Below are 17,854 nucleotides of genomic sequence, written 5' to 3'. Positions count from 1 at the left end.
AGGTGATGCAGCCCTGGAAGGGAACATAGTAGCACAGTCCTGGCGCTGTGCCGTCATTGTTCCGATTTATAAGAAGGGTGACCGAGGATGCCCTGCTAACTGCCGGCCGATCTCTTTGCTAGACTGGGCTGGGAAGGTCCTAGGGAAAGTTCTGCTCAATCGCCTTTAGGGGTGGGTTGACGCCCAGGGTGTGTTATCGGAAGTGCAAGCGGGCTTTCGTCCCCGAATTGGAACCTTTGACCATATCATTCGTCTCTACCTGATTTGGTATAAATTTACTGTAATCAAGAAGTGCTCGTTATATCTGGTCTTCATAGATCTGAAAGCCGCCTTTGATTCAGTAGATAGGGGTAAACTATGGAGATCACTGCTAAGTTTGGGGGCTGATGCCACCCTAGTGAAAGCTATAGCATCTCTGCATACGGACAACACAGCTAGTGTAAGGTATGGGATGGGTGGGGAATGCACAGACCCCTTCCAGGTACGAAAGGGCGTACGGCAGGGCTGCGTCCTGGCACCCCTACTCTTTAGCCTTTTTTTGAATGATGTGACCCAATTCCTCTTATGGGAGCAGATAGATGTTCCCCTTGTAATGGGTAGGAGGGTACCAATACTGTTGTTCGCGGACGATCCAGTTCTTATGGCACGCACTGAAAATGCGGTCCATAGGCTCTTTGCCCGCTTTGTGAAATACTGCAAGGGAAAATCATTAACTATTAATTCCATGAAGACCATGGCGATGACCTTGCAGCCCTCTCCTAGCCTACAGAGGAAGTTAATGATTAACCATGCCCCAATTGAGGTTACAAAGCTCTTTGATTATCTAGGGGTGCGGTTCTCTGAGAACTTAAGTTGGGACTGCCAAGTTCGGAAGGCAGCCAAAGCCCTTAGACAAGCGGCTGGGGCAATATTGAGATTCAAGCATAATGCTGGAGGCCGTAGTGTTAGTATCATCCTGGAGATATGTGCTAGAAAAGCAGTGGCTGCGGCACTTTATGGAGCGGAACTCTGGGGATTCACGAATGTTAGAGTGCTGCAGGTTGCAGAGAATAACTTTCTGAGAACTTTACTGGGGTTGGGATCAGGAACCCCCCTAAAAGCTGCAGAACTAAATTGGACACCGATTTCGGAACTCGCAGCTATAAGGCCAATATTATACTGGGCGAGAGTAGTGCGCAACCCTAGGGCAGCAGTGTATTTAGAAACTTTGGAGGAAGTCATCTCGTATGATGGTTCTGGGGGGTGTTCCTGGGGAGCTTATGTTAAAAAGACTCTAGAGAACCTTCGGCTGAAGGACTAATAGGTGGATCCGGGTAGAGTTACCAAAGACACGGTGGGCCTGGTGAAAGATCGATACTGGGATCTCAGTAAGATGAGGGTGCACCAGGAACTCAGGCCTGATTCAATCATGCACTTCTACTTTAACAAAGTCTATGACCCAGCTCCCCACGCGTACTTGGATATGCTGTATCCGGAATTGAAGCAGACTGTCTATATGAAATACAGGCTGAGAGTGTTGCCCTTAAGAGGTTACCTGGTCCGCACTTGTAGGCTGACAGAAGGTTTGAAGTTTTGTGACTGCACTCCTGGGGAGGTGGATAATGTGGCTCATTTCACCCTGGCCTGTAAGAAATTTGATGAGGCAAGGCATTGGTGGCCTCTCCCTCTTTTTAAGGCTAGTGGAGCAAATTCCACGAAAACTGCACTCACGCTTTGCACAAGGCCGTGTACTATGAGCGAAAATAACCAGAATTGCCAGCCAAACTAGGGGTGGCTGATTTTTAAAACTTCCAACATTTTACAAGATCTAATAGGGCCCTAGGCAATAGCGGTATGATGAAATAATGGTCTGCCCCCCTAACGTTAGGGCCCCTCTTTCCCGTTTAAAAGACCCTGTAGCTATGTGAGTTATTACTGCCAATATAAAATACTGTGAGCACAAGCACTTTGCCTCCAGGTCCCCCCACGAGTAGAGGACAGGTACGGATAAAGAGCTGCCCCTCTTCTAAGCTGTGGGTTGGGGGGGTAGTCGTTCTTGAATCAATTATTTATATTTAATTGGGGATATGTGATTTTTTTTTTTTATGAATAGAGATACTGTTGCTATTATGTTTTAAACTGACTATGGGGTTATTGTGATTTTGTAGTCTTTTATGAGGTGTACTTTTCTATTATTGTAAGGCTTGTTGCTGATACAATTTAATAAACTGAGATAGTTACCAGTGGTGAAGGTTTGTGCTAATTTCTTCAACTTTAATCCTGTCTGATCACCCGCAGCTTGAGATGCCGCCGTGCGCAGACTCATCGGCAGCATGCAGCAATGTAAAGTGCATACTCACGCTGAACTTGTCATCACGTGACACTCACGCGGGAGCAGTCATCTTAGTTCTAGAAGCTAATATCGGAAACAAAGCCAATATCGGAAACAGCAGCAAAACTTTGTTCGTTGTAATTGTTTTGGTGATACCATTTCGCTGCTGTGTTGTTTCTTTGACACAATGTGTGTTGTAACAGGTACAATATTACCCTCATGGTAGGGGAATCACAATACTGGTACCATTTTATTTGTTAATTTTACTGCTTGGTGGCTCATTCAAGACAGAGCTTACACCATGGCAAATCAGCAACTCCCTATTCAAATTACGCCATTTCTACAGAACCCAGGAAAACCACCTATTGCCTCCAAACAATGGTTCTGTATTTTTGAGAATTGTTTAATGGCAATTGATGCCACTAAATCCAGACCTGTAAGGAAAGCAGCATTGTTATTCAGACACCTGGGGCAAGAGGGACAGTAAGTGTTTGATAACCGGCCTGTCTTATCAGCACCAGGGGGTCATAGTGAAGGGTTGGATGTCTTTTTGGAAACAGTCTTACACCTGCACAGCACATTTTCTGAACAAACCTGTGTACTGCTTGAAAGATTTAATTTCTTCAAAAGGAAACAGTCACCTAATGAAAGTATTGAAGAGTTAATTGCTGGTCTTAGATACTTGGCTTCCACTTGTAACTTTGGTGATGCATTGGTCACATACATTAGATGTCAATTTGTCTTTGCATGTGATAAAAAAAAAAATACAGGAGCACCTTTTGAGTAGCAGAGACGTCAACCTCATTGAAGCCATTGATCTTGCCAAGGCATAGAACGCTCCATGGCCTCAAGTAAATTTATGGCGGTGAAGTTTCAAGTAGTTCACATACCAATGTTTACTCATGCTCAGAAGAAGAACCCATAAATTCTGCGTATACGAAGGACAAGTCTGCTAAGAATGTGTCTAAGAAAGTTTGTTATAGATGTGGTTCAAAGTCGCATTTGGACAGTAATACAAATTGTCCAGCTGTGGGGAAAAGGTACAGTAAATGCAAGAAAATAGGCCAACTCAAGCGGTTTGCAAGGGTGGCAAACCATCATTCAAAATCAACAGTGTGGATGTGGAGATGTATGAATATGTGTATGATGTATATCTAAAGTTATTTTATCATTTCACACCAAGTCTTCTTTAGAGGGTTCTGATATTAACATGGTGAGTGGAAATGTCAAAGGGCCTTGGTGTGAAATCACTGACCTTAATAGCAATTTGATGGCTGATTCAGGAGCCCCTATTACAATATCATCTAATGTTTGTCTTTATCAACACTGTGGTAAAGGCATGCCTCTTAAAAAAGCCTAATGTTCATCCCAAATCCTTTGGGAGCAGGACATTGATTTATGGGGGTACTTCCTTGAATTAGTTACCTTCCTTAGTAGAACAACAGTTACTAAGGGGTATGTTGCGCTTAAGAGCAGACATTTAGTTGCTTGACAAAACTTGACCAAGTTTTGTCTCATAGCAATCACTGGTTCTGAAACACCAGTAGTAACAATTGACTCCTTTTGAGCTAATTGGGGTCTCAAACACTCACATAATGACACATCTCTCTCTATCTTTAGTAAATACCTTGTCATCTGTAAATTATCAAATCCCCACCCACTACTAATTAGACCATCACAGACATTTAAAGAAACATTTCCAGAAGTTGTTTGTAGCAATATTAGGATCCATCAAATACTTAAATCTAGTGCAGTACCCAAAGTCCATAAAGTTAGACCAGTTCAGTTGAGTGTCTGTAATGATCTCCAAAAATGCTGCAAAAGCTAGTAATAGAGGGTGTCATAAAATCAACTGATTCTGCTGAATAGGTAAGCCCCATTGTTGTAGTTCGTAAAAAGTCCGGGGAACTCTCTTCGTGGACAAACATGCCCTAGACAAAAACATTAACATTGACTGCCATCCCCTCCCCACGGTGCAGGAATTGTTAGCAAATTTGGGGTGGGACGAATTCTTTTCCTTAATTGATTTACGATCAGTTTCCCACCAAATTCTGTTAGCAAAGGATTCTCAGGATTTAACCACTTTCATTATACCTTTTGGTGCTGTTTAAGTTCCTATGCCTTCTGTTCGGGCTAGCCTCTGCTGCTAGCATGTTTCAAAGGTTTGTGAATGTCGTCCTGGAGGGTACTGTAGGCGTACAAGCTTTCCAGTATGATATTCTTATTTTTGCTGAAGATGTTTTAGAACATAACGACATTTTAAGAAAGGTTCTTAAATTTTTTAAAGATGTTGTAATCACATAAAGTAACGACAAATGACAGTTTTTTTTGTACAAAATATGGATTATTTGGGTCATCATATTTCCAGTAAAGGGATTACACCTAAATTTTCCTCAATGCAAGCAATCCAAGATACTAAGTTTCCTGAAGATAAAGACATCCTTTGTTCCTTTTTAGGGCTGAGTGTATGCTACTCCCGGTTCATAGAGTGATATGCCTCTACGCTGTCAAAAAAGGTGTCAAGTTTATCTGGAATGAACATGCTGAGCAGGCTTTTTCGAAAGTTAAAACACTAATCACTTCTGCTCCTGCACTAGCCTCATTTGATCCTGATAAAAGATGTTTTTTAACAGTTGATGCCAGCCAAATTGGGCTGGGTGCTAGTCTCTCACAGTGGGTGAGTGGTCTTAACGCACTGTGGCATTTGCATGTCAGACCCTAAGGCAATCTGAAACTAATTACAATACTACCATAGAGTGTGAAGCACTTGCGTGTTGTTGGGCAACAGATATGTTCAGAACTTTTTTGTGGGGGTACCAACATCAAAATTTCTACGCACCATAAACCTCTTATTTATTTGTTGAATGAAAACGACACTGGTAGAGCATCAGCTAGGTTGGTCAGGTTGTTTGCGCACCTGCAGGAGTTTTCTTTTACCATAAAGTATATCCCAGGGGGTAAAAACAGCAGGGCTAACTGTCTCTCCAGAATGTCATTGGCAGTTGTTTCATCTGATCAGGGTGATTATGTTGATTGTGTAGTGGCATCACTGGAAGACTTATTGTATAATGAAGGGGCCATTTCAAAAGACGATGGGTTACAAGCACTTGGTTCAAATCAATATTTGAAGAAAGTATGTGAGGGAAGGTTGGCCTCATATGGGGAACTTGGATGTTGGTGTTAGACCCTTTGCAAATATTTTGAGTGGACTATCCATTGTTAGTGGTTTTCTAATGTGTCAAGATCTGTGTATTCCCCCATCTATCATTAGATATAAACTTATAAATTTGGCACATGAGGGTCTTCTTGGCATAGTGGTACATGCAAAAACCTGAAGCAGTATTATTGATGGCCCTCAATGGATAGACAAGTAACTAAATTGATCAATTCTTGTAGGGTGTGTCTTAACTGTGACAAGCATTGGAGAACTGTTGAGTCACATTTGAATGTGGTTCCTCTGCCCGAGAATCCCTGGGACAAACTTGCCCTAGATTTTGCAGGACCTTTTTAGATTCTACTGGCTCATAAATTGTTTTTTTAATTGCCTTGGTGGATTACTTCTCAAAATGGGTATATATAGAGTTTTTAACTAATCCCAATAGTGTTACAGTGATATCATTTAAAAAAAAGAATTTTCCAAACAGAATGTGCCCCTTTGTCTTTGTTACTGACAACGGGACACGCTTCATTTTCTTGCTAATGAAACAGTTTATTGAATTACATCACATCAGTCATCTTCAAGTAGCCTTATATTCACCTACATCCAATGGACTCGTTGAGAGGATGAATAGATTTTTAAAGGAGGGCATCCAGACCACTTTTACAAAGGGCATTGATGTAGAAGTGTTCCCCACACAGAAAGTTTGGGCTTATTTAACCACATCTGACAGTACCACAGGGGGTTCTCCATTCCTATTATTGAGGGGAAAAAAAAAACAGATCTTCTTTGTGTCCTGATTTGGTACAAAGGCCTGGTAATTAGTGATGGAGATTACGTGCTTTTTAAAAAGCCCTACAGAATTAAGAAAGAAGAATGCAAATTTATGTCACCCAAAAGAATTGTCAAAGTTACTAAGAGAGGAGTCCTTATTGATGGAAAGGGGGGATGGAGTAGATGTCATGTGGTGACAGTGTCACCTGAACAAGCCAACATACTATTCAATTTTAAAATTGATAATGGAAAAGATGAGGTTGGGTGTTCTTGATGGATTAGCGTTCCTGATGGGAATGGTGGTTCATCCAATAGTTCACCCATATAAGAAATGTTGAGTCTTTCTAATACTATATCCACTGTTGGCAATGATAGAACCTTGCAGACAAATCAGGTCATAACGGAGTCAGGTGGTACAGATTTGAACAATCTAAACAAATATTATTTTACTTATTCTAGACCTGTACGCAAAACAAATGTACCTATTAGGTTTGAGGATTTATGCATTAGCATTGCTTCTCATAAACTTTTTGCTTTTAGTTTATTTGTCACAGTTGTCCTCCACATATATGTTTTTTAGCATGTAAGTTATGTTATTCTTTCGCATTCCTATTTTGGTTTCAGTTTTTGTTTTGTAAAAAAAGGTTTGATGATGTAGTGTCCTGATTAGTGTCACTTGCATGCTGTTCGCATGTCTATTGCCAAATGATTCCCGTAGAATAGTATTGGTTGATGTTATCTGGGCTTCCATGTTCTGGTTCAGTACACTGAGATCGCTTGGGTTCCACTGGTGTCAGTTGGAGATGGGTGTCTTACAGGCTGCTGGCACTAGATGTGGGCTCCCTTTCTTACAGTAAACTTGGGCTTCAACTTAGGTTTCCACAGATCCCCTTTTGCTAAAATTAGCAATATAAATAATATTAGAAACTGTTAAATGCCTTATTTGCTTTTTGTAAATAAAAAAGCACATTTTAACATATATAGGCACGAGGGCGACAGCAGGGCATGTTCTTTCAGCGTTATTCCATAATATATTATCTCACTGCATGCTTACTTTCATAATGTGTTCCACCTTCTGACTGTGCTCATGAAGGATTCCAACTGCAAACTCTTCGTTGCAGTTGGAAGCCTTACTACGAGGACGTGCTGGAAGTGGGCTCCTCGCTTTACTGAATAAATGTATCTTTAAACTTGCCTCTTTGTATATTGCCTTCATAATAGCAGTCTGCCATCAATCAACATTTTCTGGGCTGGCCCTCTCATGGCCCGATGTTTGTGAGGTTATTAGCCCAGCAAAGCAATAATACCTTGCACTGCACTACACCACTTGATGACAAGAAGATAATGTTAACCCCTGGGTACTGCACCCGGAAGCCGTCTATCGACTGGGGCTCTACGTCAGCCGGGACTGAAGCCCCACCCTTTCTTAACCCATCACCGGGGGGAGGGGAGGGGTCACAAAGCATCCCTGACCCCACCCTACCCTGTAACTAGCTGTGAAAGGGTGGGGTTAAGGCAAAAGACTGTGTTGGTACTGGAAGCTGACTGGAGTCTGAAATATGCACAGTGCATCAGCACAAGTTCTGGCCCTACGTCAGAACATGTTTTTATGTACTGAGCAGGCTTCAAATGTCTGCTTTCTACTGTAGGTGCGGCTCAGCTTTCCATATCTCCAGAGAAATGGGAGAACTCTGTCAGTCTCCAAGGGGCATATGCAGCAGAAAGACCAGGTCAAGCCAAGTAGTGTTAGTGAAATAAGTGTTCCTGGAAAATAATATGTTTGGTTGTGGAGTGTCAGTTATTTATTCTCACAGTAAATGTGTGCACGCATCTGTGCGTGCAGTTTGCACATGTATTTCTTTTCAAATGTTGTGCCTTACTACTTGGCTGCCTTTTCGATTTCCTTCCACTGCACACTTAAGTAAAGTGTGTTTGAGGAACAACACTGATATGGAGTTGTCATTCCCAACTCGGCGTGCCCCCTTACATAAATTGATTGAAATAATCTTTCATTCTATTACACTTTAAAAATAAGCCAAGACCTCAGCTAATGCTAAATATATTTTTATCATTGGCGGTTATAGCAGTCTAGACATGCAGCAGGAGGCAAGTAACTGAATGCTTTGAACATGAAAAATGAATAAAACTCCTAAGTACTTGGCTATGACCTTTGTGTAGTTAATTGGTTTACATTTCTTTGCACAAGAGGGAAGAGGTGAACAGTGGATCTAAAACCGAACTGTAACAGGCATGCGGCCTACAAATGGTGTGTGGACAAGATTCCTTGCTATGCGGAAAAGGGTACACAGCTCTGACGGTGACAGACCTGTGTATCGTGCCTGCCGGCAACAAAGAACAAGTACTTGCAATGCACTAGGGTCTCGCGTTTGTCCGAGTTACAGCTATTACCAGTTGTAAACTCCCAAGCGGATTTTTTTTGCGTTAAAAGAAAAAAACAGCACGATCGCCCTGCTACAGTTCACTGGTAATAATACCTATCAGCAAAAGTGCAATTATGAACGTAACCGGCAAAAGTGCAATCAACTGTGTAACAGGGTCGATAGTATGGAAAGTGCTCAACTTCTGCCAAGCAAGATCGCGCTGCGAAAATAGAGAAAAAGTAGTCCACAAACCTGACAGGAAAAAGCGAGCCTCGCATGTTTCAAAACTAGTTTGCCACTCACTTGAGCTGCTGTCTTGAAAAATTCAGGGTGATTCATCAAGCGGGGACTGAGAAAAAAGGGGGGCTCAAAATGCGTTTTCCCCATGCATTTTCCCACCAAGATTTTGAACAGGCAGAACCGCTGAACATACTTACACAAAAGTTTGCAGAAATCTAGATCTTGGTCCAGAAAGAGTGATTTTTATAATTGTGTGTAAATCTGTTCAGTAGGTTTGGAATTATTGAAGAAACATATTTTTTATATGTATAGAGATGTGTAGGATCTGCAAATACGACAGATCACTTCAACCAGGAAGTGTTGGCAGCCATCTTGGGAACACAAAAAACAGAAGGGGACAGGGTAGGAATACCCTGGACCTCTAGGCTTAGTGTTGGGGTCCCACAGGTACCCCACTGGGGTCCAAGAACATTTTTTTAAATGTCCCAGTAAATTTGCAGAGGATCTGGTGGTGGGGGTGAGGGAGGTGTTCTCCCACGCAGGTTGGTATTAGACCTCTGGGTCGGACAGGCCGTGGGCGCTGCTTTTGGCCCCAGGGACCTCATCGCTTGAAGTCCAGCCTTTTTTAATATTGAGAAAGGGGCAGACAGTCCCACCCCACCCCTGTGCCGATTTCAGCCCCAGGGACTGCCACTCCTGTTGGCCTAGTCAAAACAATGAAGAGAATGACACACACAGCCTCCTCCTGGGCTGATTTCAGCAGCGGAGCTGCCACCCCCTGGGGCCTGGCCAAACAAAAAAGGGAGGGGCTGAGTGGCCCCCCTCCCTGGGCCGTGTTTGGCTCAGGACTCCAACTCCAGGGCCCGCCATGCAAACAAATGGGAGGAGGGACGCGCATTCCCCCTTCCAGAGCCATTAATTGCCCTGGGGACCTGACCTCCCACGGCCGGCTCCTCCCAGGACATAGTGGTTTTCCTGCCCGCACTGGTGCGGGGAGGGAAAGCTGTGTTTGCTCTTGCTTGGGGGAGCAATTTTAAAGCTCCTGCCAAGTGAGATCAAACACTAAGGGCCTGATTTAGAACTCAGTAAATGAGTTACTCTGTCACAATGGTGATGGATATCCCATCCACCAGAATCTAAATCCCATAGGACATAGTGGGATTTAGATTCCGGCAGACGGGATATCCGTCACTGTTGTGAAGGGTTAACCTGTCTGCCAAGTTCTAAATCAGGTCTCAAGTCTGCTCCCAGCAGACCGGAGCACTTAAAATGTTCCCACATGCTGGGGACGGACTTTTCATCTGTTTCCCTGCCCATACTGAAGCGGGCACGGAAACAGATGGAAAAATCGCTCCTGCCCGCAAGGAGCAGCTTTTTTTAGCCGCTCCCTACGAGCGGGACTAATGCTGGCTCCCGCTGGAGGCGGGGAGCCGGCCTGGGCTATGGGAGCATAGAGGCTCCCCCGTAGCTCCCAACAGTGATGTAGTGGGTGCCTTTGGTGGGCTCCAGGACACCCACCCATTCCTGGGTGGGCATGGGGTCCCTGGGGCCAATATTAGTCCAGGGAGGGGAGGCTGGGTGCCCCTCTACCACTTCATAATGTTGCCAAGGTCCCGGGATATGGGGTCCCCAGGTCCAAATGTGGCCCAGGGAGGAGGGCTGCGCGACCCCCCTTCCCAGGTATTAATTAGGTCCTGGGGGGGTTCGGTCCCAAGGGCAATATTGGGCCAGGGAGGGGGGCTGCATGTCCCCCTCCCCCCTTCTTAATTTGGCTGGGACCTAGGAGATGGGGTCCCCCGGGCCAGATATTGGCCTATGGAGGCCGGCTGCGTGTCCCCTCCACATTTATTATATGGCTGGGCTCCGGTAGATGAGGTCCCCAAGACCAAACTGTGTGTGTGTGTGTGTGTGTGTGTGTGTGTGTATGTATGTATGTATGTATATATATGTGTGTGTGTGTGTGTGTATATATATATATATATATATATATATATATATATATATACACACATATAAAGGTTTATGGGACGTTATAGTTAGGTAAAAATGTCAGTTAAAACATACTGTTTTACCTTCGTCTGACCAAAATAAAACATGTCTTTAAGTCCTAGGAGCCCCTCCCCATTCAAATCCTTTGTAAGGTGGCCTTATCTAAAATGATCATTTTGCTGAGGTTTTTGTATGTCCTGCAAACGTTTCCACTCTATATTCCAGCAGAGTGGTTCCAGGATCTTACAGCTACTATTAGATCCTCTGGGCGGGCACTCCCCTCGCATTGCTTAGGACAAATGTTGCCACTCAACTTTTTATGGGGGAATGACTGACATTCGTCTGTATTACTGGGCTTCGCAATTACTAGTTATTAATGACTAGATGAATGGAGGTGTGGAGAACTGGGCTATACACTAGAGCTTTACTTGCTGGGGTTGAGAATGTCCTCCATTTGCTCTACGGAGGGCATCTCCCCCGTTTCCTCCCTGAGCCTACAAGGACGGTGTTCTCCAAGTTGGTGAATAGCACTGAAACAATTGGGGTGAGAAAAGCGAATCACACAGACCCCGCTGTTGAGGGTCAACAACTTGCCCAGGTGTCATACCTTGAGGGCTTCGAGAAATGGTAGAACAAAGGTATTACCTAACTTGGCGATGTGTGGAGGGGATCATCCATTATAAAATTACAAGATTTGCCAGCAGAGTTCTCTCTTTAAAATACACAGTTTCACAAGTACTTGCAGCTGCGACACACTCCACTGTCATCAGCAGGTACTTCTTAATCTTCTATAATATAACACACTTGAGGACAAACTGCTTCAGGCCCCCCCCCGCCCCAGGCAAAGGAGGGATTGCACAACCATATAAATCATTGGTCATTAATTCCTCAACAAATTTGATCTTCTAAAACAAAAATGGGAAGCCTGGGCAGGCCTTTAGACAATGCAGACTGGAGGGATGCGCAAATGGCCCCTCAAGTACTTGCTATCTCCTCCCTCCTATGCCTCATCCAGCTCCATTATCTACTTGCTGAATACGTTACTCCAGCGGGTCTCTGGAGGGTGGGTAGGAGACCAACCTTGTAGTGTAATCGATGTGCTGCTCCAGGGGCAGATATTTACCACGTGGTATGGTTGTGTCTCATTATCACACAGTATTGGTCAAATATTGGTGAGGTATTAGCTGAGGTACTGGAGAGGACAGTGGAACTCTCTCCTAAATTGACGCTCTTGGGAATCTTGGAAGACCTCGGGGGACCCAGAGGAGAACAGAAGTTTGTGAGTATGGGCACATTGCTCACTAAAGCACATCATTGGGTTGCCATGTGCCCTTGCAAGATTGCAGACAGGCACGTGACCATGAACTGGTGCTCCAAACTGGAGGAACCAATTTACTGGCCCAGGATTTGATCGCATAAACCAAAATATGGGCCAATGGTGGACTTATTCCGGACTCGGTGATATTGCCTTTACTGGGTGAGAGAATAATCTTCCTTGTGATTTATTCAAATTTGAGATCCAGTGTGGGAATCGGGAAAGGGTACATTTGTTTGGTATTGTAAAAATAAAGAGAATTTGGTTGTGTAAAAAAACATATCGTTTTAAACAAACAAAACCACTGGAATTCACCAGTTTTGCTCTGTCAAGTAACGATACCTTGCGCACGCGCCATGCACAGTGTTGTCATCAATGATGTAATTTCCGATTTTGCACTGATTTTATCAATGGTGTTGTTAACGCGTCCCTTTATGATTAATTTACTCACTTTGGGACTCGTTTTAGGCCAATGAATCTTTTGACCCTGATCGAAGACACCTTAGGACAAGATAACTAATCAGCATGTCAATCAATAAGTCAATAATATCATCAAAGTTTACTGTAACAAGACAATTCAGATTAGTTAAAGACATTAATAAAACTCAGAAACCACCATGACCTTTCAGTCATGAATAACCACACCAGTTTAGTACTATTATATGAAGTTTATTCCCTATTGATTACAATTCTACTAGTACGTTTATTAATCTCAAACCCAAGAAACACATTAGCATAGTCACAATATGCCAACTTTGATAACATTTCATTAAAGCAAGAATCACGAATATTAGAATATAGCACAACGTCAACATAGTTTATCAAAGAATCATGATCACACTATTCAACAAAGCATAGATTCAGTCATTTGTCTATTTGCGTCTGTTTAGTGAACCCCTCCTCTATCCTCGAATTAGCATTGGCATGTTGGGCTTCATGCAAAACAATTTAGCAACACCAATTTAGAGAACATCTAACTATGGTCTCTGTCAAAAGAAGCAGTTGGTACCTAGAAAGGAAAAGCAAACAGACAATTACAATTTCATTGTCATATAGTTACCCTCCGTATTGGGTCAGCATTCAGGTTCGGTCTTCGTCCTCAGGACATCAGTTGATTCACCATCAGGAATTCAGCAATTGGGTAAAGGGAACTTCCCTCACAAGGATGGTTTCAAGAACCAAACAGCAAAGTCTCTATGCAGAGTAACAAAGTGTCTGGGTCATAGCAAAACGCGACAGCATCTCCCACTCATATATCTCCTAGTCTCCTATTCTGATTTACTTCCTTGTGTCAAGTGTTTTTATCCCTTTTCTGCTGTACAATCCACTAAAATTTAATTGGTTGGGGTCAGTACCCCGCTATCTCTCTCCAATAGGGTCTCCTTGACTTCATTTAATTTGTCATCCCATAACAGTTCTCACGTAGTTTATTGGTCCTTATGATTGACATCTTCAGCGGGTAGAATGTCCGGTATGATTTCATACTCTTGTGGTCCTTTTTGCATCTTTAGTCAGTGGTTCCATTGTCTGTACCGGTTTAGGCGACCTTGTACCTGCGAGTAGTCTACACTGTTGCATTCAGCAAGAATGTTTCACTTAAGCAAGTCGAATTTCATGAGAACGGATCTACTACAGTTACATTCATCTTCATGTCCTTCAGTAAGTCAGCACTCTGCACGTTAGGAAAAACACATTTAATATGAAACCAGGCAGCTAGGCCTCGACTCATGCTAACTAAGGCCTAATGATTTATTAGCAGAACTTTAACATATAACCTTTTATTATTAGTGCAAAATCATATTCTAACATAAAATTTCATCATTATTAATAAGTTTCATTAGTCATTGTATATATTGACGGCCACTCCCCGTGGGCACATTTCAAGCGCAAGTTTAGCAAAATACATTAATACATTTTCGATGCAGCATTATTACACATCAGTTCATAAGCATCTCATGTTAATTTCTAAGTATATGAGCTACGCTCTCTCAGTCCCTCCTCTGATGACACTTGTCATCACACAAAACCTTTCCCTTCACAACCTTTCATTTTCTTTAGATTGCGCATCTCAATTTCTCCCCCCTATGTGATCTTTCCCAAATTTCTTTGAACATTTTCTCCTTTTCTTTTTCTTCTTTTCTTTTATTACATTTTGCCAAATCTCTTTTAATTCTTTTATTAATTTTGCATGATAACCATAGTCCAAATAGACAAATCAGGACAATCAACATACCCCCTAATATTTTTGCAAGAACCCCATTCCAAATACTACTAAACCAATTCCCTACTTTGGTAATTCCTTTCCCAACTTTTTCCCAAACTCCAGGTTCCTTCAGCTCCTTCAAATCTGCACTTTCTCTTGTTAGGTTAGTAAGCATACCTCTAATCTTTTTACTATTATCAGGAGTGAATGCACAACAATGGCGCTCATTAAGCATTTTACAGACTCCGCCACTCTTTGCTAAAAGAATGTCTAAAGCAAGCTGGTTTTGAAGAGTCATAGCTCTTTCCGCAGCCAAGTTCAGTATCCATCAGGAGTATAGCCCCTGTGAAGTTTGTCAGCATGTTATCCACTATAGTAGACAACTTTCGAATCTTTATAGAGTTTAAGATAACCCCTACTGAAGGAATTATGGCTCCAAATATGTCACCAACGACAGCAGCTGCTGTCTCTCTCTTTTGTCTAGTATGTTGTAATTCAGACATTTTAGGAATTTGTTTTAAGTCATCAATCTGGTAGATCTTGTGAAAAACTATTCCCAAATAACATGTCCCATACCATCCATTTGGAAGACGGTAATAAGCATTAAGTCCACATATATAATAGATCCCAGGGATCGCTGGATCCTGTCCATTTAACATGAACGTCCATTTACTCTGAAACAAAAACACATGGCTGCATTCACTCGTTCCCACAAATAGTGTCATGCTCAGATTTCGGCCTATATATACAAAGCCTTCCTACGTGTAATGCATCTATAGCTAACTTGCCCTGTGTCTTTATTGCAGTGTAAGCATAATCATTTGCAAGCGTGCGTTTTTCTAATCCCTTTTCTAGCCTTTCCTTTAATGCTTTCAGTCTATCATCAGTGTGATCTAAGAAGCTCTTTTCTACAGGTGTTAATAAGCAGGTTAGATTCTTGCAGTGCGCATAAGCTGTCCCAAATGTCAGTGTCGACTCGAAGAAACCCCTCACCAATTTTATGCTGTGTTCTTTAGCTAATTTATTTAGAAACTCAATCACAGGCACGAAGGAAAACACTACATCTAAGTTAGAATAGAAGTATTGAACATGTTCTTGATCATATAATCTTGTTAACCGCAAACTACAGCTTATCCCGTAAGTAAGTGGCAGACTATGTACTGACGAAGGAATCTTTGTGCACACATAGCAATTCTTTGCATCCATTGTGTCAACATACTCTTTCAGCAAGCGATAGAAGACATTAGTAGATAGTTCCCCTTTTGAATTAGTTCCCTCATGCAAGTATTTTGCATCCTGCTCAAACTTCTCCCATGGCGTTAGTGTAGCAGTCTAGGATTTTAAGCATTGTTAGTCACTTTCTTATCCACCAATGGCATTCCCACAATCACACCTATAATTATTATTGCACACACAATACCCAGAATAGCACTCAACCAACCACACATCCTACCCTTATTACTATTATCTCTAGTGTAACTCTTGATCTGTAAAGAATCAAATAGCAGAATAATACCAAGCAAACAATCAACTTGAGGACGATATAAAAGCTCTTTTTTTTTCTCTTGGTGCAAAGTCTCTCTCTTTTCTGTGATTAGTTACAGCGTTTCACTCACTCCAGGACCCCTTTGTCAAATCAGGTTAGCAGCTTGTCATAATCGTTTTTTCAGAGTCAATTCAGGTTAACAGTGTCACATCCGGTAATTTATCAGTCTCTTTTCTCAGCTTTTCAGCTTTCAATTTCAATTTAACACAGTCTCTTTCTAAGGTTTAATTCAGGTGCCGTAGTATTGACCTGGAACCTCTCGATCAAAACAGAACGCCAAGAATTCTTGTTGCCATTCGGCTGATGTTGCATACGCCCATTCAGGAACTGCGTACCTTCTGTTTGCAAATCTTTCTTTTCAGTTTGCGATCACCCTGGAACTCTCCTTCACTAAGCTCTTCTTTCCTGGTTGTGTCAACTTCTTCCTCTATTGTTTTGTTAGGGATCACTTTCTCTCCTGCAGCTTGTGGCTCCGGCCAATTATTCCCTTTAGGTACTTTCTTTCTGCTTGGCCTTTTAGGACGCTGAACAGTGCCCTCCTCTTGTGCTATGGTGTTTTCTCTTGATGGCTCTGCAAGCGGCTCAGGAGGAGTCAGAACACCTCGACTTCGTTCTGGCTCACTCCCTTCACCTTCAGGGTCTGGTATGGGCTCAACTTCAAACCCGAATCCGTCTGCTTCTGGGATAATCTCTTTGTGTCGGTTCCCCTGATGCCCCAGCTGAGATAGGCTCACCGTCACCTCTCTGAATCTCGTTCTGAGTGATTAAGCCGTCCTCAGCTGGCTCTCCTTCAGTCTCAGTTCTCCTTTGAATATTCTCCGTCCCTGAGACTTCCTTCTCTGCAGCTGTTGTTTTGGACACTTCAAGTTCCTTATCAGTCGGACACGTCACCTTGTTTGTGTGACTGGCATGTATCCAATTTGGAAGGCCTGCATATTTCACAGCCGTAGTAGTTGTCGGTATTACTTGATACGGCCCCTTCCAACGTGGCTCCAGACACGACTTCCTCACGTGTTTCTTGACAACCACCCAGTCACCGGCTTTCAGGGTGTGACCTGGATCACTTATCGGTGGTAATGTGGTAGCCTCCACCTGGTGAGAGAAAGAGCGGACCACGTCAGCCAGACCCTTGCAGTAGTCCAACACCATATCATCCGTGATATTCACAAGAGCATTTGCAGGTATGGCAGGCAATCGCATAGCTCGGCCCATGAGAATTTCATGAGGAGACAGTCCTGTTTTCTTGTCAGGTGTGTTTCTCATTGACATCAACACTAAGGGCAATGCATCTGGCCACTTCAAATTGGTAGCTGCGCACATTTTAGCCATTTTCGACTTCAAGGTACCGTTCATCTGCTCCACTAGTCCTGATGCTTCAGGGCGATAACTACAATGCAGCTTGTGCTCAATGTTTAAGGCGGCACACAAGAGCTTAATCACCTCATTGTCGAAGTGTCTGCCCCTATCTGATTCTAAAGAGATCGGAAACGTGGTATTAACTCCCTAAGCAGCAGCTTTGCTACTGTGAGACTGTCATTCCTACGTGTAGGGTAAGCTTCAATCCAGTGGCTGAAAATGCACACAATCGCACATATCTCAGACCTCCACACACAGGCATTTCAATAAAATCCATCTGCATTCTGCTAAACGGACCTCCAGCTCTCCCAACGTGGCTCAAATTCACCACAGTCCCTTTTCCCGCATTCCTCTGCTGACAGATGATGCACCTGTGACAGATAACCTCTGCAGCTTGTCTGAATTTTTGATTGAACCAATCGATTTTGAACAACCTGATCATTTTGTCTCTCCCAACATGTGCTTTACCGTGGTAAAACCTCACAAACTATGACAAAAGACTGTTTGGCAAAACCATTTTTCCCTCCTCTGAAACCCATAAGTCATCAGATCTCTGTATGCATTGCATTCTATGCCAGGAAT

This window comes from Pleurodeles waltl, chromosome 10 (genome assembly GCF_031143425.1).
Source record: "Pleurodeles waltl isolate 20211129_DDA chromosome 10, aPleWal1.hap1.20221129, whole genome shotgun sequence".
NCBI lineage: Eukaryota > Metazoa > Chordata > Amphibia > Caudata > Salamandridae > Pleurodeles > Pleurodeles waltl.
The sequence above is the reverse complement of the archived record's forward strand: the minus strand, read 5'-3'. Positions refer to the sequence as shown.